Raw genomic sequence first — 22,432 nt, forward strand, 5'->3', positions numbered from 1 at the left:
TTTAATTAATAAATCTTCAAGTATTTCTCTTCTGAGGATTATGTGTGAGAATTTTAATGTGTTTCTTTCTCTCTCTCTCAATCTCTCCTCCTCTTCCTCTCTCTCTCTCTCTCTCTCTCTCTCTCTCTCTCTCTCTCTCTCTCTCTCTCTGTGTGTGTGTGTGTGTGTGTGTGTGTGCGCACACGCACGCGTGCATGGAGTCATATCTTGCTTGGTGAAAATAATTAAGCTATGACTTTCTATATGAATTTTCAAAGCGACCCTTACAACTATAAATGAAATTGTTGTAATTTAAAAGGTTACTCTCAAGAAATAAAGTCTTGCCGGGCGGTGGTGGCGCACGCCTTTAATCCCAGCACTCGGGAGGCAGAGATAGGCAGATCTCTGTGAGTTCGAGACCAGCCTGGTCTACAAGAGCTAGTTCCAGGACAGACTCCAAAACCACAGAGAAACCCTGTCTCAAAAAAACCAAAAAAAAAAAAAAAAAAAAAAAAAAAGAAATAAAGTCTTATTATTAAATACATACACCGTCCTATTGGCTTTAGTAAAATTATGTGGCTTGCTCCAGATAGGCGTTTCACTCCGGTGCCAGCAGTGGTCACATTCCTGAGGTTTGTCTTTACATCGTTGGACCGTAGTTCTGACCTACTGTCGACATTGTTTTACATTTTGTCTTAGTAAAGCACTGTTTTCTCCTGATCAGTACTGTCTCACTTTCTTCTGGTTTTCTTGTGTGCAGCTCCTGTAACTGTTTTGGTATTTTCTTTTAGTATTTTCTTCATCTCTGAGCCTAGTGCTTCTCTGACACTGCTGGTTAGAGTTTGTCAACTTGTCACAAGAGTCACCTGGGAAGAGAAATCCTCAATTGAGGGATTGCTACAGTCTGGCCTGTGGGCATGTCAGTAGGGGCATTTCTTAATTGCTCACAGGTGGGTAATGAAGGACGCAGACTATTGAGGTTAGTACTACACTTAAGCCGGTGGGCCTGGGCTATAAACAGGACGGAAACCAATAATCACCTTTCCTCTGTGGTCTCTGCTTTATTCCTACCTCCAGTTGCAGCTTATGTTTTTGCCCTGACCTCCTTCAATGATTCACTATGATGTAGAAGTTTAAGGCAAATGAACATTTGTCTCCCAGGTTGGTTTTCACTGTGTCTTATTACAGCAACAAAAAGAAAACTGGGAGAGAAATTATTAACAAGATCTATGCATAGACCCTTTCTCCTCATGTTTCTCACCTTTTTGGAATTCTGGTCAGATTATTTTTGGTTTTACGTATTTCATCTATGTAAAGTTAATCCATAGAAGAACCATGTGAACTAATATGCCTCCCTTGTTCTCCTACGTTTTCTGCCTTAAAGTTAATTCAGTAGCATCTTTATGTGGTATGCCCTCAAAATCTTCCCTTGGCTTAGCTGTACTTCAATTATCTTTCAGTGCTTCTACAAAACATGGTATTTCAATCATTTCCCTCTGTTCTAGACATCTTTTCCAGGCGCAGGATTAACTTCCTCAGGGACTGTGACTTTCACGTCTGCTGCAGCTCCCTTCATAACCAGCTTCATTCTGTTTTCTTCCTTGAATAGCCTGTGTTCCGAATTCTATTAATTCTTTTTGTTTCTTTTATTTTTTGGGTTTTTTTTTTCCCCTTGGGAAAGGTTCATTGAAGATAAGATTCTACGGGAAGTATATGTCTGAAAGTGAGTACTCTGCCACTTTGGAATTTTTATATAAATTCTGTGCATGACATAATGCCAAGGTGGAAGAGATCTTCATTTCTTTAAAATGTTAAAGATGTTATCGCATCAGTTTTGGCTCCTAATCTCACCATTACATAAATCTGGGTTATTAATTCTGTTGAATGAACCTGGCTCTATTTTTCTCCCCTGCATGAGACTGTTTTTTCCACCGTCCTGGATCTTTGATATTTTGTTTCCTCATATTGATTCTGATAAACTTCCTTCATTATTCCTTCCATTATTTTATTTTCTTTCTAGAATTCTAATAATTCTCTTCACTACATTTTATTCTCTCTTTTTAACTGTTTCCCAGAACAATATCCTGGTTTATCTGCCAATCATTTTGCTTCTTCTTCTCAGCTAACACATTTATGTCTTTCCGAAATTCTTTTTTAAAAATACTCATTTATTTAAGAGCCTTCTTGTCGCGTGGATGCACATTTTAGTAATAATACTTTTCTAAATATATTCTTTTCTTTACTTGCTTATTTGTTTGTTTTGGCTCCTATTCTTATGATAGAGGATTTTCACAGACATTTTTCACTTGGGAGAAAGTACAAGGAAAGCTGAACAAGATTTCTATGCATGAGAGCCTTGTGGATTTCATTATGCCTTGTCTTTTCAAAATGTGTTCCTGAGAAAAAATAGGTTTTCCCTTCAATTTTTCCAAGAAATGTATAAACCTAGTAGCGTTCTACATATTGAGAAGAAAGGTTAATTGTACACAACAGAAGTCCTGATGCTGTAGAGCTTGATTCTCCTTTGATACTCAATTTGGAATATTTCTTTTATCTCAATGTATCTTTTTTTGTTGAGGTTGACAGATGCTTCAGAAAATAATCTTCCGATCCACCATGTAGATGGTGCAAACTGGCATTCTGGGAAGTGTATGCAGACTCCATTCCAGAACACTTCAGTTACAAGAGTTTCCCCGAGGCCTCTGTTTACTACGTGGTAAGCTCTCTTCTCCACCTTCACTGGGAGTTCCCAACCAGTAAAAGCCTTCAGTCAGTGACTTAGTTGGGTTTTCTATTGCTTTTAATAAAGTCAAAATGAACTTGCTGAGAGTTAGGGTTTATTTCATCTCACACATTCAGGTAACAGTCCATCAGTGAGGAAAACCAAGGCAGAAAGTTAAGCAGGGCAGGAAACAGGAAGTGGGAACCGAAGCAGACAGCACAGGGGAAAGCTGCATACTGGCCTGCCCCTCCTGGCTAGCTCAATCTGCTTTTTTTTTTTATACATCCCAGGACCACCACCTGCTCAGGGGTGACAAGGCCCACAAAGGCTGTGTACATTCATATCAGTCACTAAGAAAACGCACTACAGACTTAAATCAGGCAAATCATATAAGGGCATTTTCTCAGTTGAAACACGCTCTTCATAAATAACTCCAACTACACAGCTAAGAACAGATAAAATGCTCATCTGAGCATCCTGCAAAGAACTATGTTAAGTGCCATAGTGTTCTTCACAAGGGACAACTGCAGCAAGATGTCTGAGGCCCCATCTGGATCCACCCATGCATCTCGCTTTCCATCATTGTTTTCTTCCGTTAGAGACTAGAATCCCTGAAACCACATATTACTTCTCTCTTCATTTATTGCTACCGTATCCTTCTGATAACTTTTTCAAAGTGCTGACAGTATTTGTTACAACTTATTTTAAATCTGTCTGTACAGAAATAAGAGAATTCTTCAACAAAAGAATCAAACCACCAAACAGAAACTAAGAGAAGCATCTGAGTTGACGCTTCCTTTCACCTATTCCCATAAATGAGAAAAATCTATCTACCAAATATCTCCTGTTTTTCTATTTTGTATTATTTGAGTTTTATTATTTATTATATGAATTAAATGTATCTGTTTACTTTGTATTACATTTACTCTTTATTGTTATAATAAATATTTCATGATTTGAAAAAAAAATAACTCCAACTTGGGTTTATGTGGCCTTAAACTAGCCAGGGTAGTCTGCTTGAATAGTGAAGCCCCGGGGTCTCCACCGACTCAAGTATTCGGAAAGAAAATTTAGCCAACTATTGCACTTTAACCAGCGCTGTGCCTTCACTGCATTCCCTAGGCCCCTTGATGCCCTCAGTCCTCCAGGCTTCTGGATGTTTTGTAGCATGGTTGGAGTCCCCCAGAGCCTGCTTAGCATTTGACTTTTGGAGACTGCTAACTAATTTTACAATTACTTACTTGGAATAATTGTTTTCAAATTTTCTTTCTATTCCTCCTTTTTCTACTCTCTTTATTCTTAAATAAAAAATAAAACAAATTCTGTTATTTCTGTAAGGAATGCAAGAAAGCCTGTGTTTAATCTGCTACCTATAAGCAGAAAGCTAATCATTTGGACTTCAAGTTACACTGTAGTGTTCTATGTGGATAAGAAGGACTCATTTTTCACTGTCACAGGAAACCATTCTATTTCTGTTAATTCTTTTCTGGTGAACTCCAAGGTGATTAAATCTCTACATCTATCTATCATCTATCTATCATCTATCTATCTATCTATCTATCTATCTATCTATCTGAAGGTTATTTGAAAGTATGTTGAATATCTATGCACATTTATTGAAAAGACTCTCCCAGACTTATGACTTAAATTTTTAAGAAAACAAACATCTCACATTTTTATGTCTTTTAAAAAAGACTTCACACCAGAAATTTTTTAGTTATTTGTTTAGGTTTTTTCCATTCATGTCAAGATAACAATATATTGTTTTAAATAACAATATAATTTTACAAGGCAATAACTCATCACCTTTAAACTTCATGGACTTTTCTAGAGTATAAATAAACTTTAATTTATAAAGATTCATGTTGTATCCTAGGAACTAGTTATATTTTTTTCAAATAGATTTTTCTAAATATTGCTTTTATGCCTTAGCAAACAAATGACATAAATATCAACTCTCTCATTCTTCCCAGTAATCATTCTTACTTTTGATCTCATTGAGCTGCTTCATTTATTTCCTTTTTTTTAATTAAGCTGCTCTTCTACTATCTTACAATGTTACTTCATTCAATTATTGTTTTTAACCTCAAAAATGCATGAAATAATTTTTTATTTTGTTTAACATTGTCTTCACACCCAACATTTCTGTAAACAATAATTTTTGTGACTTTCTAAATTATCTACAGTTGTTTTTTGTTCTGTAAACATTACTTCAAAGGAACAGAGTTCTATCTTAGAAGCCATTTCAGATACATATTTGAACCTTCGTTATTACACTTTCAAATTATTCTGTGAAGCTGGTGTCTTAGACCAGTGGTCTTAGGCCCGCATTTCATGCACAGATGTATTATGTCTAGAATCTTATGATGTCTATGGATAGTATCTTTAAATACAATGTAACTATGTAGGCGTGGAATTGATTAGATTTTTAGAAACTCAGTAATTATTGTGTTATCAAATTCACTTACCCTTAGCAAATAATTTTCCTTTTAAGCCCTAGTTTAGGGAATACATTTGCAATGACCTCACATTTATACTCACAATTTTCTCATATTTATTAGCAAAGCAAACAAACAGAACTTGATCAAGAATGCATGAATGCACAATCCTCAAATTTGCCTATAAGCAATATCATAAAGCCAAAAGTTCTATAAATTTAATGCAAAACAGCAAACTTTTTTTTTAACATATCTAACTTTTATTTACTTTGGAAATATTAAAGAATTGTAGTAGTAAAACTTCAGTCTTTGGTTTTAAATGCAAGATTTGGAAGTGAATGTGTTGCGGCAGTGGTAAAACATGGAGATAAAAGAGGAGGCGCCACATAGTTTCTGACAGTCGTGTGGTCCCCGTGGCAGCTACACAATTCTGTTGCTTTATAAAAGAAGTCACTGGACGCCCATAAATGATTAGGCATGGCTGTATTACAAAAAGTTTGATTTTATTCTTAAGTGGCATACTAAAATCAGTCCATAATTCATAGTTCGCCAACTTTTGGACCAGAGCAGTTTGTCATGTGTCATTACAACCTGTAATATACACAGCACTTACTATAAGCACTTCAGGTATATATGTATTATAAAAAGGGTACAAAATAAAAATTCCTTTTCAAAATTTATATTTATCTCAGGAAACTTTTATTTCATGATGTCTCAGTTTTGAGATGTTTTATTTATTGTCCTTTTGTGATTTTTGCATTCTTTCATTGCATATTCTGAATAAACAGTGTATAGATGTACATATATCTGTATAATGTTCGTGAGTGATGTAAGTGCACATATATTTAGAAACCTTCCATTTGCAAATTAAACAGTAGTGTTGGTGTTGGCTATCCTCTCTTGTAGGCTGAATTCCTCTGAGTGTCAAAGATGAGAACTTGTACTAAGACTTCTCCCACAAAAGAGGAGAGCAGAAACATTTTGTTCAGGTATTCTATCTTGTAATCCTGAAATTATGGAACAGTTATGAAATGTCATTTTTAAAAATATCCAAATAAGGAAGACAGCAGGGTATTTTTATTCATAAGAAATGTGAAGGTTTTAGGATTATGCTGTTATATGATCAAAGAACTATTATGGACACTAAAGAGCGCTTTCAATTTAGAATAACTAGTAAATAGAGGAGGAGAAGGGAGGAGGAGAGCTAAGGGGAAGGAGGATGAAAAACACACTCGGCAGTATATGCTGTCTAATTAGTGACTGTAAGATGTGATTCTTAGAAAACTAATTTGCAAAGTCATTCACAATCAGATTTCTAAACACTGCATTTTAATTGAGTGGAAATAATTCCAAAAGACTTTTCTGTACACTGAGGTCAAAGGAAAATTTCCATTCTGCAGCAATGTGTCCCTGTGTCTAATGGATGGTTTCTGCCCTTTGCCTTGAACATTGAAAAGCAGGCTTGGAGGCTTAATTAAGAAATTCTATTAAAATATTTTCAGTAATGGGAAGTAATCAAATTATCATTATTTGTCTTGGCATTTGGTCTTTTCCACCTTAGATCTTTGACTATGCTCTCCCCTCCTCCTTCTTATACTAAAAGGAAAGCCTCATAATGCCAAAATAAGAAAAAACCTTCCTTTCGTCTCAAGAATATTACTACCTAGAAACAACATGGTGACGAGGACTGGCTATAAAAATTACTAACAATTACAAAATTTTAGGAATAAGAACAAAAGCACAGTAGGATTCAAGAACATGTGTAATACTGACTCAATATTATACCTTGGTGTAACTTTCCTATAACATAGGGTGCTGTTCTTTAGCCATTGCGGAGGTAGGTTACATAAGTCATTGCTGCTCTGGAAGCATGAAAATTACTTGAAGATTCTTTTAGCTACAGGCATTTTCTCAGGCATGCTACACTGGAAATAATATGGTGATGTTGCCAATCTGTTTGTAGAAAGTTTATTACATAGTAGATTATTGAAATAATTGAAACAGAGGAAATAACATTAGCACTTTGAAAAGTGAGTGAAAGTAGCAATCAACAAGACTTCATTCTACAAACATGCTCTTGCAGATTGGCACTCAGTCATCCATGGCCCCCTAGCTTGGGTGAAGATATAATTGTAAAATATTCACCCTGACAGAGAACATTTACTAAGTAAAAATGTTTAATAACTGTAATCAAAACAAAATGATTATGTAACTTCATATTTTTAATTCTTAGTGACGGACAAGTCTATTGATTCCTATAAAATAAAACTTGTTTTGGGGATTGAGGACTTAACGTGATAGTGTATTTTTCTAGCAAGAAAAAGGCATTCATTAGGGAGCCTAACACACACATACACATAAATAAAGCTTCAAAGTGAAGAGAATAAATTTCTTTTGTTTAGCTCCCAATAATGCATACGTAGAATGTTTTTCTTTGTTGACCACCAAATAAACTAAATAGCCAGACCTAATTGCTGAAGTCAAATGTATATTTTATTTCATCATATAGAGCTGGAAACTTTTTTCCTTTCTAGCTGGATTTCATGCTCCTGGAAGATGCTGTGTAGACAGATGAGGAAGAAAAGGCATTTATTATCTTACTCATATATAAACCCTATAAACTCTGTGACCACCCAGCCAGGAAAATGGGTCCACGTGTGCAGTGGTGGCATGACTGTTGTAAGGGTAACCAACTGCTCTCTGATTAGAGTTCAGTCCTTTTACACAGGAAGAAATTCATACCTAGTCTGTAAACCTAGTCGAAAATCCATTCTGGGGAGCTTATAGGCCCTAAGGAACCTACTATTGTTTTACTAATTGTCATGTTGTCAAACTGCCTTTGAAAATTCAATTAAAAATGCCCATTAGCTTATATGTATTTCTAGCTAGCTCTTATATCTTAAATTAACTCATATCTATTAATCTATGTGAGACAATGAGGTAGTGGTGTACCAAGAAAGTTCTGGCAGGCTCCTGCAAGTCTTTTTCCTTCAACAACTACATGGCTTTTTCTCTGATTCCGCCTACTCTCTCTTCCTCTATCTGCTTGGAATTCCCACCTTTCCCTATTCTGCATTGCAATAGGCCCAAAGCAGATTCTTTATTAACCAATGATATTCATAGCATACAGAAGGGAATCCCATATCAGTAGGATTTGCAGGACTCTACTGCTCTGCACTGAACTATTTGTAGCTCATTAATTCAGGGATGGGGGAGTCATTTCCATGAGTTAAGTATACATTAGAGATTCAACTAGACCTCAATGCACAGTTCCAACTGAATGCTAATGTGCATGCTCCTGGTTAAAATAAATGGGTCCCAAAGTAGAACCAAAATCAAGAATGTAGGAAAGAATTTGGTAGGGACAACAGGAGATGATAGAAAGTGCAAAGGGAGTCAAGAATAAGGGAGTAATTAGAGTTCGTTATATGCATGAAATGATCAAAAACTAAATTAATAAATTAAGAAAATTACACACTTAGAGAGCAGTGCCCCAAGTTACCTAGAATCTTAGAACTACTCCATCGAGTAGTATTGTATCACAAATGATACAATACTATCTAATACTGTTAGTTTTAGACACATAAAGTTGAAAAGGCTAATAAACTTAATACATTTTCAAAGAACTATGTAAATTTTATATGAACTATTGGGAAATACAATACAAGATTCAAAAACTGTAATAACAATCCTACAAATGATGATTTTAATGTATTATTATAAAATGAACACACATTAACCACTATACACACCAAGAAGTTAGTATTGCTAGTTTTCTGGAGGCCAATCCCTCATATGACTATGACTCTTTTCCTCACATAATCATTAACTACTAAATTAACTTAAGGGTAACCATGTCTTCCCTTTTAATCACAAACTTTCCTGTGGTTAAATTTCTAGACCAAACTAACACTGCTAATTTTGTGTAGTGTTTATAACTGGGGTCCAATAGCATATATCATTTTGAGTATGGGATGATCACAACTGACATGAAAAATCTGAATTTCATCCCTACTACATGCTGTAGGGAATCTTACAGCCAATAGCTTTTAAGTTAACCGCCAACCTAAGTGTGGCCTCTTATACTCTTTATGGCGATGTAAAGCATGCATCTGGCCTCATTTCTGGCTGTGGGATTCGGTTTCTATTTTCCATTTCAGCAGTGGATTCTGATTTGTGAGTCTACCTCTAAATAAATAACCGTGTATTATTCTCAATTCTGAGCTAGTGTGGGATTTCTTTTAAGAGCTCTTCTTCGACTACATACCTGAATATGTAAGTATTAGTTTCATATTTTACTATGCATGATCAATGTGACAGTGGTAAACAATAATACTAGTATGGAAACTTCTTCTGAATATAGTTCTTAGTGTTCCACTGGAAGAATTCCTGAGTGGAACTGATTGACTTAAAGATAGGCATGAGTTCAGTTTCAAGTGACTTTGCAAAGTGGTATCTCATGGTCAATCCACATGTTATTTCCTTTCTAGTTTTTATTACTGATGTAACACTATGTTTCTTGTTCTTTTTTGAGACTATGTCTCTATATAAGTCAGCCGTTGTCATGAACTCTGTATATTTCAGCCGGTCTGAAATTTATAATCCTCTTGTCTCAGTCTCCTGACTACTATGATTACAATAGCACATCTGGCTGAATACATTTCTTGTTTCTATTTAGATGTCTGCAGTTTCATATTTTTGAGCTACATAATATTCCTTTATGCAATTTGCCTATTGAAGTTTTCCTAGTCTCTCTTCCTTACACTGTCCTACCATTAGGTCTTGGCAATCTCCTTCTTAGCTTTGTTCCTATTGGACTGTAATTATGTATAAAATCTTGACACAAATCCTATGTCAGTTACAGAATAAGACCTCTCTCTGGATACATCGCTTACCTTTTCTCATCATGATAATTTTTAAAGTTCTTTAAAACATGTATTTTGTTTATTCTCTGAGAATTTAAGTAACATATACAATGTATTCTGATCATATCCATCCCTTCCACTCTGAACTCTGTTTGCCTACCAACATATTCCCTTCTCAACTTTATGATTCCTAGTTTCATAAACAACAGCAACAACAGGAATGACAAATGATACAATGAGAACAACAAATGATGCCTATACTGTCATGGGGAACCTACCAAGGGAAACATCCCTGAAGAAAAATAGCTGTTCCTTCCCTCAGTAGCCATCATTTACCAAATAGTTCAGCTGTGGCACACTTTGTGTGACCCTTTCTTGTGGACATTGGACTATTTATTGGATTCATCTTATGCAGGTCATGTGCAAAAACCATGGTTGCAGTGAATTCTTAAGTTTGATGTTCCTTTCACATACATAAGACTGTTTCATAACAGTTTTTCTAGGCATCTAGGCCTTAAAAATTTTTCAACAATTCATTGGTGGTCTATAATAGTTATCTCTAATATATGCAATATATTGGAAAATTATTCATATTCATTAAGGTGTTAAGAATGTGCTTGGGTTTTTCTGTACTTTGACAGAATATCTTCAATATTTCACTAGTTATTTCTTAAATAATGATATCATTTATCAATGAAGACAGGATTCTTGAGGATTGAATTACTTTTGTTAGAAAGATATTTCTTAATTTCAGAATTAATTTCTTTAAAAGTTATAGCTCAAGTTAGACTTTTCCTTATTTTTACACAACAGTTATTGTTTATAATCTAATATTTAAAACATATTTTTGACTATTTAAACTTAGAAGTAAAAAGTTGCTCAGGATTACTTTTAGTATTGTTTTTAACAATTTTAGTAGCTTCAGCAACACTCTTGTTTTGATTTATGTCATTTTTCTATATTTTCTATATAGATATATAAAATCAGAATTTGGTTTACTCCTCGTTTTACTTTAGACTTCAATGATTCCCTACCATATACTTGTTTTCTATGTTTTTTTTTTACTATTTGTCATTATGACTCCCTTTTTGTATCTTTTTATTAATCTTAAGGAGCTAAATAATATGATCATAATATCATGAGACTTTATATCTTCTGACATGTCATGTTGACATTTTATGCCATACAATTGCATTTAGTAACATTAATGTATTTGTAAGATAATTATATGATAATTTCGGTTTTGCTCCTAATTTGTGATTTTATTTCTGGTTTATTAAGCATATTGAATTTGTCTTAATTTTCAGGCAGTGGAGATTATTTTGTTATTATTAGATTTTGACAATTTAATTGTCATAGTATCAGAGATGTATGACAACCATATTAATGTTTGTGGAGACTTGCTCTACATTTTAGTGTGTCTGCAATGTTAAAACATTGTTTCACAAGTGAAACAATGAAGCGTTTTGTTTTTTATCCTTTGAGGTACGCACTCACGCTATAATCCAGACTGGCCTTGAACTCACAATCTTCCCATTTTAACCCCCTATGTCTAGCATTTAGGGGGAAGCAGATGTTCCCCTCAGATGCTGACATTTTGGTATATATTCTGTATTTAGCTTTTATGAAAATTTCTAAATCTTATTGTGAAATACCTTGTGGTGTAATTAATTGTGTTCTGCTTACTCTTTTGGTTATGGAGGCATGTTGAAATTACAGCAGGACGTTTGAATAAGTTTACTTTATCTGTTGTTTTGTCATGTTGGTTTTCAATGACCAATCACATACATACATGGAAATATGCACGCCATCATATGGAATCATAGATATGTTATTTCTGTGGAATTTAGTTCTTGCTTACATATTTATTATTTAGAGCTCCTATATGTCATCGCGAGTAATATTATTAATGGCATTTTTATTCACTGATTATCAAGGTGACTTTTTTTGTCTTAAGTGCCTTTGTATATATTAGCATAGCTGTATCAACATATTTAAGTCAATTATTACATGATACCTTTATATTATTCAGTGTTATATTTTAAATGTTTGTCTTATATAAAGAATTTAGTTCTATCTTCAGAATGTAATGCTATTTGCTAATCTGTCTCAATCATTCAAATACATTTTGTTATTAGTGACATTAGTAATTACTAAGCCGATAGCATTATCTGGGCAAATTAGCACTTTCTATTTGTCCCAATAGCGTGTGATACATCTGCATTACTTTTGTGAGCCAAAATTCCTGGGAAGAATATCACCTCACACAGAATTGTCTGTAAGACTGATTACTTGATTGGAACTTTAATGATTATGGAGATGTTGGCATCTTGCAGCCTCACAGTCTAATTAAAATTTATCTTGAGCTATCTTCAGCCCCTTTAATATAGCCATTACTTGCCTACCTCTGTGTCTGACCTAATATGACCCTTGTAACTAACAGGGCAAAGCCATTGAAAAATATTAACTAACTACTATTCTCTGTCAAACAAAAGACTAAGAATATTCTCAGCCTATAGAAGAGCGTTTCTGCTCTGCTGTAACCCACTTATCTGATATTTCTTCCAATGTCTCTGAAAAGAGCCTTGATTTATGACTTTCACTAAACAGAAAGAAAAATCTCAGCCATATAACTCCTTATATGTAAATTCAGCCCTAGTTTCTCTTTCTGGGGTGCCAATTATTTTATCCACATCTTTTAATCACTGCCCTTTTTTCTTTAATTTGCCCCTCTTTATTTCCCATGTTCTTTTCTTATTTTCTCCAGAATTTATTTTCTAGTTCTAAAATTTTCTTGTTGATTCTCTAATGTCAGTCACCTGCTTTTCATGTCTTCAGATATACTTTTGCTTCTGTTAACACACAGTAATTGATGTATAAAAGATTACTCCCATATATATGCTCTACTAGATCACAACTGGTGTATCTGTCATCTCAGACATTCATTTTTTTTTCTGGTGTGGGGAATGTTTCAAGTTCTCTCCACTGGATATTTTTTTAAATATTCAGTTAATTATTCTTAACTGTATCTATTTTATTGTGCTAGTCACTTTTAAAGCTATGGTGTATTTGGAGCTCTTTTCTGATGTTCACTGATTCCAGATGCCTACTTACCTTATTCACTTAATGCGTCAATTACCTTTACCTTAAAGTTTATATAGACTCACTACTCTTTCTAGACTTACTGATTCCATTGTCCCCTTTTCTTGATTTGGCTATTGGTTTTCTAAATGTCTTTCTTCTAAGTTGTGACGTCTTAATTATGATTTCTATTGCAGCAATTAGCAATCACGAGAAACAACCTGGAGACGAAAGGGCTTATTTGGTTTGTACTTCCTTATTACTGTTTATCAATGAAGTAAGTCAGAACATGAACTAAAACAGGGTATGAACTGAAGGCAGGAGCTGATACAGAGGCCACGGAGGGGTGTAGCTTACATGGTTTGTTCATCATAGCTTGCTCAGCCTGCTTTCCTACAGAACCCAGGACTACCAACCCAGTAATGGCACTGTCAATAATAGGCAGGACTACTTCCCATCACTAATTAAGAAAAATGCACTGCTGTTCTTACGGAGTCAACTTCTCAGTTGAGGTTTCCCTCGTCTCAGATAATTCAGGCTCATGTCAAACTGACATGTAATTGGTCAGCCCACCTAGAAAGGGCAAAAACAACATTACTTTCTCTTAGGGAGAATATCATTTGCATGGTCTGAGACCACTAAGAGTGTGGTTCATTATAATCCAATTTTAAGGCTTTTTTTTACTTATGTCAATTATCTGACATACTTGTGATTTGTGCCAAGTCCCTTGTGCATTAGTTCCACCCTTGTTTCCTGAACACACCATTTGCTCCTCTAACTCTCTGGACAGGACAAGTTGTTAAAATGACTTTTTTGGAAGTATTTTGTTATAGATCCTATCATTTGCTTTTTTTTTCTTACTCACAATGCTAAAATAGGTTTACTTCTCTCATGACGGTATCAATTCTTTGATATCTCTTAGCAGAATCTATGATATATAGATTTTTCGGATTGTCTTAGTAGGTCATTGTCACTATCTCCTAGTTACCGAAGTTCATGTGCTTTTTTATATTTTAATCTATTCTATTATATTTGTGTTCTAATTCTATTGGAGATGTTGCACAGCAGTGTATCGAAAATCATATGCTAAAGTATAAATTCTACTCTGACTGTAAATGGCTCTTCGAACTTTGATAAATCTCATTGTGCTCCAGTTTCTTCATCTGTAATTATGGGGGAGAAACTGTTTGATTTGCTAATATTGTTTACAACTCATAAAAAACATTATGATATTCAATTTAAAGTATTACATGATATTATAAAGTTGCCACTTATTTTGCTATGAATGGGAATAATTGTTTTATGTTTCTTTCTTTCTTAACAAATTGATCTTTTCACCAACCTTCCATTGCAGTTTCAAGCATAATGCTTGTCATTTGTAATTAATGAGAGTTATTAAGACAAATTTTTAAAATTCAGAAACAATTGTATTCTTATATCTGCACATATACATAATTAAGAAAATTTCCCTTCCTATCATATGTAAGATCACATAATGCCAGAGTTTAATGAACATTTGAATGAAGTGATTCTAGGAACTCCTCTAGCTTGACCAGACTCATATGGTATAGTGTTTTGTAAAAATTATCCTGAGTACCTTTCTCCAAACACATTTAGATGCATCAAGTCAGGAATTAGTTACAAGTGAAGAACCTTAGATATTCTTTTCATCCACTAAATTATATTCCTCTACCTTAATCTGTTGCTGTTTATATGGCCATGATATCAGTTATTTTTAGAAGCAGAATGCATATTCTTTCTTCTATTGTTTGGAGAGAATAAAACATGATCATACTCAGGCTATCATAATTTACTTTTAAAAACCGTTGTATTTAATATTCTTTTCAACTGAAAAATGTAGAGATTTTATTCTAATTTTGGTCTTATATTTGCATTTTAGTGACTCATTTACTTCTTTCAATGCTTCCAAACAAAACTTTATTATAAAGTATTTGAAAAAAAAAGAAAAATAAAATAAAGTATTTGATCAATTGGGAATTCTATAAACTATATTATTTCCATATATAAACATATCATCACAACAGAATAGTTATTAAGAACTTATTTTATACTATTATTCATTGTAAGCTTATTTCTACTCCTAATTTTCATAAAATGTATTTAAGCCAGATTTATAGGGGTTACAGAAGCACAGCAAACAGCCAAAACAATTGTAGAAACTTGACTTATATTTTATGTCAATCCATTAAAGTAAGGTTAAAGTACCCAAATGCAACTTGTTGTGTGTGTGTGTTTGTTTGTATATATTTGTGTATATTTGTGTGTCCATTGTTTTAATTTTGTTTTGTTGTTTTTGCTGACACAAAAATTGCTTATAATGAGAGAGGAGGCAGACTCACTAAGTGCTCTTGTCTCTTCCACTTCACTCTATGCCTTTGTTAAGCAGAAAGTTCTTTATAGAATACATATCACAAAAAAATACCTGCATAGGTATGTTTTTTTTTCTAAAAAATAAAAAATCTACATATTGAAAAATTAGAGATTTATGATTCATCCATGGATCACTTAAGCATGAGATGCATTGTATTTGTTCAATAAACAATTATTTTGAATAGAAAAGCATCAAAATGAAACATTATGCCGATTTATAATCTAAGGCAATTAATATTCAACTTAATAGTTATTAGCTAGCATTAAGGTAAGTTATTACACACTGTTGTGCTGGATAGTTTTATGTCAACTTAATGTAAGCTAAAGTCAGTTTGGAAGAGAGAAACTCGATTGAGAAAATGTCCCCACTAAGTACTAAGGCTTGTGGTCAAGACTGTGATGTCTTTTTTTGATTGAAGGGAGGGCCCAAATTACTGAGGATTGTTCAATTCCTGGGTGAGTAGTCCTTGTTGCTATAAGAAAGCCATGAGGAGCAAGCCAGTAAACAATACTCTTCTATAGCCTCTACATCAGTTCCAGCTTCCAGGTTCAAGGACTACTTAAGTTCCCAACCTCTCTTCCTTCTGTGATGGATTGTGATGTGTGTGTACGTGAAATAAACCTTTTCCTATGCACATTTTTTTTGTATAGCTTTTCACAACAACCAAAGCATTAACAAAAACAACTGTAAATGATTTACTCTCTGTAAAAATTACAACATAATAGTAACTTTTCCAATATCTTCACATCACAACAGGGTTGATTATCTTGTTTACCCATTCATTGTATTTATGAGATACTAAACATTACCCCTGAAAATAATTAGAAACAGTCCCAGAACAAAGATAAAAAATGATTCTAGTTAAAAACAGTACACATATCAGTCCTTGAATAAACATAAAAGCTAAACTTCTAATTAAGTAGGCAGTTCAGAATCATTTTTATGCAATGTCACTAACCCAGACTGGTCCTCTATGCTGATTATCTCATTGTGTATTTATGAAAGCAAGATGTAACCTCTGAGGCTTATAATTAGTCATTAAAGTTGAATAATTAATTTTTCTCCTGCAACAGAATCTTTCTGTGGAGAAAGGGTAATGCTGCTGTTCACCATGACTAAAAATAAAAGTTTAATCTGATTTCTGACATTTTGTCATTGAATTTGTGTGCATTGAATAGTAGAACTTTAAGACAAGAATCAAGGAAAATATGCATTTCCATATACACAAAGAGTATACAAATGTACATACATATTAGATCTACTTGATGACAAATATGGCTGCCTGCTATGATCAGAAATGCTCTCATAGGGAGAGAGTAAATTGGTCCTTCACTTCGTTAGACCATTTGAGCTAGTGCTTCTTCAACAATGTGATGGCTTCTGTAACATACAAAGGACATGTTTTCATTCCTGTAATTATTGAGAGTATTCCTTTCATCTAATAATCTTGAGGGCCAAAAACTCCAGAGACCAACTACAATATAAAGCTCAGCCTTTATAACAAAGAGGTACCTGTCTGAGAATGCCAATAGCACACAGTTAAGAATCCTCAAGTTTACCAAAGCATACCACTGTCTCTGCAGAAAGTTTTCAGTTCCCCCAGGTTTACCAAAGTAAATGTGATCCGTACAACTACCAGATACTGCCTCATCTGATATCTATCACTGTCTCTACTTGCATGCAGTTTCACTCTTTGCTTTGCTCAGTGTCTCTTTACTGACTTCTCTCCGGACTGCACTGATGCCATTTCCCTATATTTTTGTACTTTGTTAATTTTCCTACAAAAATTTACAGCTTCTAGAATTCTATCCTTCTACCTTTCATTTCAAACTTATTTTTTCTTTTTAAGACTGTGAAGAATAATATTTAGTATTTCCCAAAGGTAAATTATTTTACTCAATGGAAAACACAATAAGTTTATGGTAATCTTTCTCTTTCTTGAAGTTTTGGGGATTAAATCAAAGGCTGGTCTTGAAATTTTGATTTTCTTGCCTCAAACTTCCAAGAACAGGGATTATAGACTTGTGACAGTAGGCCATCTTATACTCTTTTGGTAAGCATGTCTCGGTAAGCTTGCATACACATACTTACACATAGTATTTATATACAAATATATTTATAAGTATGCAAACAGTATCATTGCCAAGTATTGAGATTATTAGAGACTTCCATGTTGCTTATAACTTATAGACATTTCTCATTTCTTTTTGAGATGCTGTGATACTTTTGTAACAGGGAAAATCAGCGAATGACAATAAAATAATAGAATCTCAAAATATGTTAATGCATAATCTTCAATATCGTAGAATGTAGTAAAATCAGATTCAACAAGCTTCAAAATGCCTCTAGGATACTTTAAAAATATTTCCAAGAAACTATTTCAAGTGGATAATCAGAAGGGTGTAGCTGTTGAACACTCAGTGGGAATAATTGTTCCTGTAGCCACAGGCATCTTTCTCTTTTCTTGTAAACCCTGGTCAGTATGCATTTCATAATATAATTCATCTTTTGGAACCACACATAGCACACATCTATTCTTTCTATAATTTAATTTGTCACTAAAGCTGTTTAGTACTTCAGAACCAGGTTACAGAAGATTTTACAAATTTCAATGTTTGTTTTTCATAAAGCAATTTGTTTTAACAAAAAATATCCACTGGGGATAATTTTATGTGTTTGCTGAAGTGATTCTTAATTTTTGCATAATATAAATCACTATACAGTGAAGAAAACTATTCAGGGGACATAAGGAATCAGGAAAGACAAAAATGGAGAAAAGTCCCAATGACTTGAGTAGTAAAGAGTACCCAAATGGAAATAGAAGAAACCTGATTTGAATGGAGTCAATTTTTGAAATATCTTGGCAATAATCTTGTCTGTAGTTTGCATACATGATGGGAATGATAGACAAGTTGAAAGTAAGGTCAATGACAGAGAGAATGCAAAAAAAAAAAATTCAAGAGAGAAGGGCATGGCAGAAACCTGATGTATAATCATCATTTTCAGAGGCTTTCCTAGTCTATAGGTGTCTGTCTTTTTCCAACTACTCTCATTTGTTATGGGCAGTGAAAGTATTTCTTTTTCTTTTTAGCAGATTTGCCTGGAGAATAAACAAGCAAGTACAACCCACCTATTAATCCTGGTTAAAGCATTTCACCTGTAGCTTGCAAAGCCTAATCCTTCCAGGCCTGGAGGAAATCACCTTCATGGAGAGCAACCTTTCAAGGCTCCAACAACAAGTCTGAAAATCTGAAATTTTCTTAGAAAGTCAGTATACTTTTTCCAAGAGTACATGGTGACCTTGGAGGCTAAAGGCATTTGTATCTTTCTGGTTATTTTCTTAAAGTTTGAAATCTAACTCAGGTTGCCAGGGGTGGGAAAATGTTTCATACCTCACATTACTTGCAAAAAATGCAAAAACAAAAAAAAAAAAACAAAAAAACAAAAAACTGCCTATGGTTGGCCCTGGAAATCTGTTCACTGACTTTTTCGAAATTCCAGGGAGGCAGGTGCACTTACAGAATGGTACAAAGATGTAAGACCCAGAGAGAGACTATAAGCTGCCTTCTCAACTCAGGCCAATGCAGAATGAGAAACCTCAATATGTCTTCTGCTGTACAGTGAGGAATTTAGATGAGATATCTGCTATTTGTCTTCTTCCTACTATGTAGTTTCTATCATAATAATTTGATTGTAGCATCTTTAATGTGATAAATATTGTACACATTAAAAATAATGCAAATCTTGACTTTTATCCACTACATAACAAATATTTATCAAAGAGCTATTGTGAGGCAATATAAGATCATATAAACACCAAAAAACAATGTGCTTCTTTCTTCATGAAAATTCTCCCCAGTGAGAGATGAAACTGACTGAATGGATAGTGACAGCTGGGCCATGATGAATTCAGTGGGCGTGAGGCAGAGGCCCTTACCCGAGAATCAAAGTCAGGATTCATAATAAGTAAAGATTATTTAAAACATAAATTAGCTTTAGCTACCACTATATGATGATCTGCTGTCTGACAAGTCAGGCTAGGTCTTAGTTGATAAAGACTCCTCTGGATTCTACAGAGGTCTCATCATAATATAAGGAAAGCGTAAACTGGGTAGAAACAGCTTTACTGGTTGTCATGTGCCTTGAAATTGAGGTTTAGCTGGTAAGAGATAATCTAGATAATTTTATACTAAATTATTTAAAAGCATAATGATTTTAATTTCAGCTTAACGAAGCCCATGTTGTCTTCAAGGTCTGAGTGTGCATGTACATAATTTACAGCATGAATTATTGAGCTATTTCTGGGTTTATGGTTGCTCTGCTCGCTGTCAAGCATTCTGCTTGCCCATGCAGCAGCTTGCATGTGAGTCTTTCAGCTCCTTTTCTCCCAGTAGAATGGATTTATGAAGCACCACAGCCCCAAATGAGGCCATAATGGAAAGGCATTTTGACATTTTAAAATGTGTTTTGACAGATCAGGTAGTGCTTTTGAAGAAAACTTGAGAAACTTATGAATTTTTTATGGTTCAACTGCACGCAGCAGATCTCAGTGCCAAAGATAAACATACTTACAGAAAAACCTCTAGGAAGATGGGAAGAACACCCACCATGTAAAGCAAACGCTTTCTATTACCCTCATTTTTACTGTAGCGGGGCACACCAATAGTAAAGATGTATATGAGATGGAGAAATTCTGGGATAATAAACGGTAAGTAATCTAATATGACCCTCCAGTTAGTACTCAGTGTTGTATATATCCTACATCAGTCAACTGGACAAATCAGCTGTCAAACATAAGCATAGGGGACCAGATGGTTATACAACCAGCCATACAATGATGTGTCAGATTTCTCTGATTCCATTCTCCTGGCCATGCTGGTGTCCATGGAAAGCAGATAGTTGAAAGGGAGATAGGACAAGTATTTTACAATCATTTTCAGTTACACTCTTTTTTCTTCCTCCATCCATCAGCTACCAACAACACACCTACCTCAATATATTGTCAAATTTTAGAGAGGTCTTGCTTTATTGGTATATAGGAGAAAAATTATGTGAGTTTGACTATTTGAGACTAGTAATAATAATAACCATTTTCAAAAATACCAAAGAGAAACAAAATAAAACAGCACCATCCATTATTATGGCTGTAAAAACCTCATCTGCAGTTTTTGAAAAATAGATTTTTCTTGTCATATTTTTATGAGATGCAGAAGTAATTTTATTCAATGCTATATTCTCATGATCTGGCAAAGAGTTTATTTGTGAGTAGAATCTCCATAAGTGTTAAATGAATATACAAAGTGGGAATGGCTGGATATAATGGTGGATTAAATGACCAAAGTATAAAAAACGAAAGATGGATAGTTGATTAGATGGGATCCATGTAGGACATGATATCTTAATCTGTTTTAGATAAACTTGAGTTTCCATAGCATAATGTTAAGCTAACTATATCTAACCTCAGCTAAACAATTCCATTTTCTTTTATCTCTTTTTTTTGTCATTCATTAGTAAACAAGAGGAAAACAAAGTCATTCCTGTTTTTGTTAACCCACTATTAGGTAACAGACCACTGTTAAGTCAAGCAATTTGCTTCAAAAGTTTATTGTGAATTCTTTCATATATCTGAACTGGCATTGACTGAGTTGGGTTCATTTGTGATCTGCCTTGCGGTATCGTTCTCCTGTGACATCAGTTATACAAGTGATCCTTTGAGTATGACTTTTATAAAGGCTAGTGCCCACATCGAGTTCCTCTCATGGCCATAATTATACTACAGAGCTTATGTGTATGTTCCACAATGCCCAAAGTCTTCTTGTCAAAGGAAATAAGAAGCAGATGACATACTCACTGTGGATTGTGCCTAGAGAAGGACTCCTCAGCTCACTTGTTTTCAAAGTAGTCACATACTTCAGATATTGCTTTAATTTGAGACCTATTGGAATCCTGTTGACAGAAGTTTCTGTCCCACCTAGTCCTGTAGCCATTCAGTCCTAAAGAAATATGCAGAGGTCTACATTATTTATATACTGGTTGGCCTATTAGCTCAGGCTTCTTATTAATTCTTATATCCTACATTAACCCAAAATTCTTGTCTGTGTTAGCCATGTGGCTTGGTACCTTTTATCAGTGAGGCATATCTCATTTCCTTCCTTTGCATCTGGGTGATGACCACAGACTGAGTCATTCCTCCTCCCAGAATTCTCCTGTTCTGGTGAACCCACCTATACTTCTTGCCTGGCTACTGGCCAATCAGCATTTTATTAAACCAGTAAAACTGACAAAACTTTATAGGGTACAAGAATCCATATTGCTTCAGTTGTTCTTATAATTGTCAGTAGTCTAAATAAAGCTAAAATATTGTCAGATGTAAATAAGTGAAATTAAATTATTCAGTCAACGTGTTACATTTATTAGGATAATGTTATGCAGTAGTTATGGGGCTAAGATGGGGTTACATTGATTTCTCCTTTATTTCTCCTCTTTTATACCTTATGGCTGTTTTTTGGAGAATAACTAAAATTCATGATAAATAAGGCAGTTTAAAAACTGTCTTACTTCACTGGGCAGTGCAGAGTGATGACACACCCTTTTAATCCCAGCACTTGGCATCTCTGAGTTTGAGGACAGTCTAATCTATTGAGTCAGTTTCAGGACAGTCAGAGCTACACAGAAAAACTGTATCTCAAACCAACAACAACAACAACAAAAAAATACAAGCAAAACAAAAATGCCTGTGTTCTGAATTGCTTAAAATAAAATATTCATGCTACCATATTTACAGAATAATGGAGGAGAGAAGATTTTGAAAATGAGAGAAAAAATGGAAGAAGGAGGTCACTGATACTGTTCGGACTAAAATGTCCCCAGAAGGCTTGACTCAAGCAAGATACTATCGCAACATGAGAGGATGTCTAGGAGATAAGATTTAATGGCAGGTTCAGATCACCAGAGA

Source organism: Chionomys nivalis, chromosome 4 (genome assembly GCF_950005125.1).
Source record: "Chionomys nivalis chromosome 4, mChiNiv1.1, whole genome shotgun sequence".
NCBI classification, from domain to species: domain Eukaryota; kingdom Metazoa; phylum Chordata; class Mammalia; order Rodentia; family Cricetidae; genus Chionomys; species Chionomys nivalis.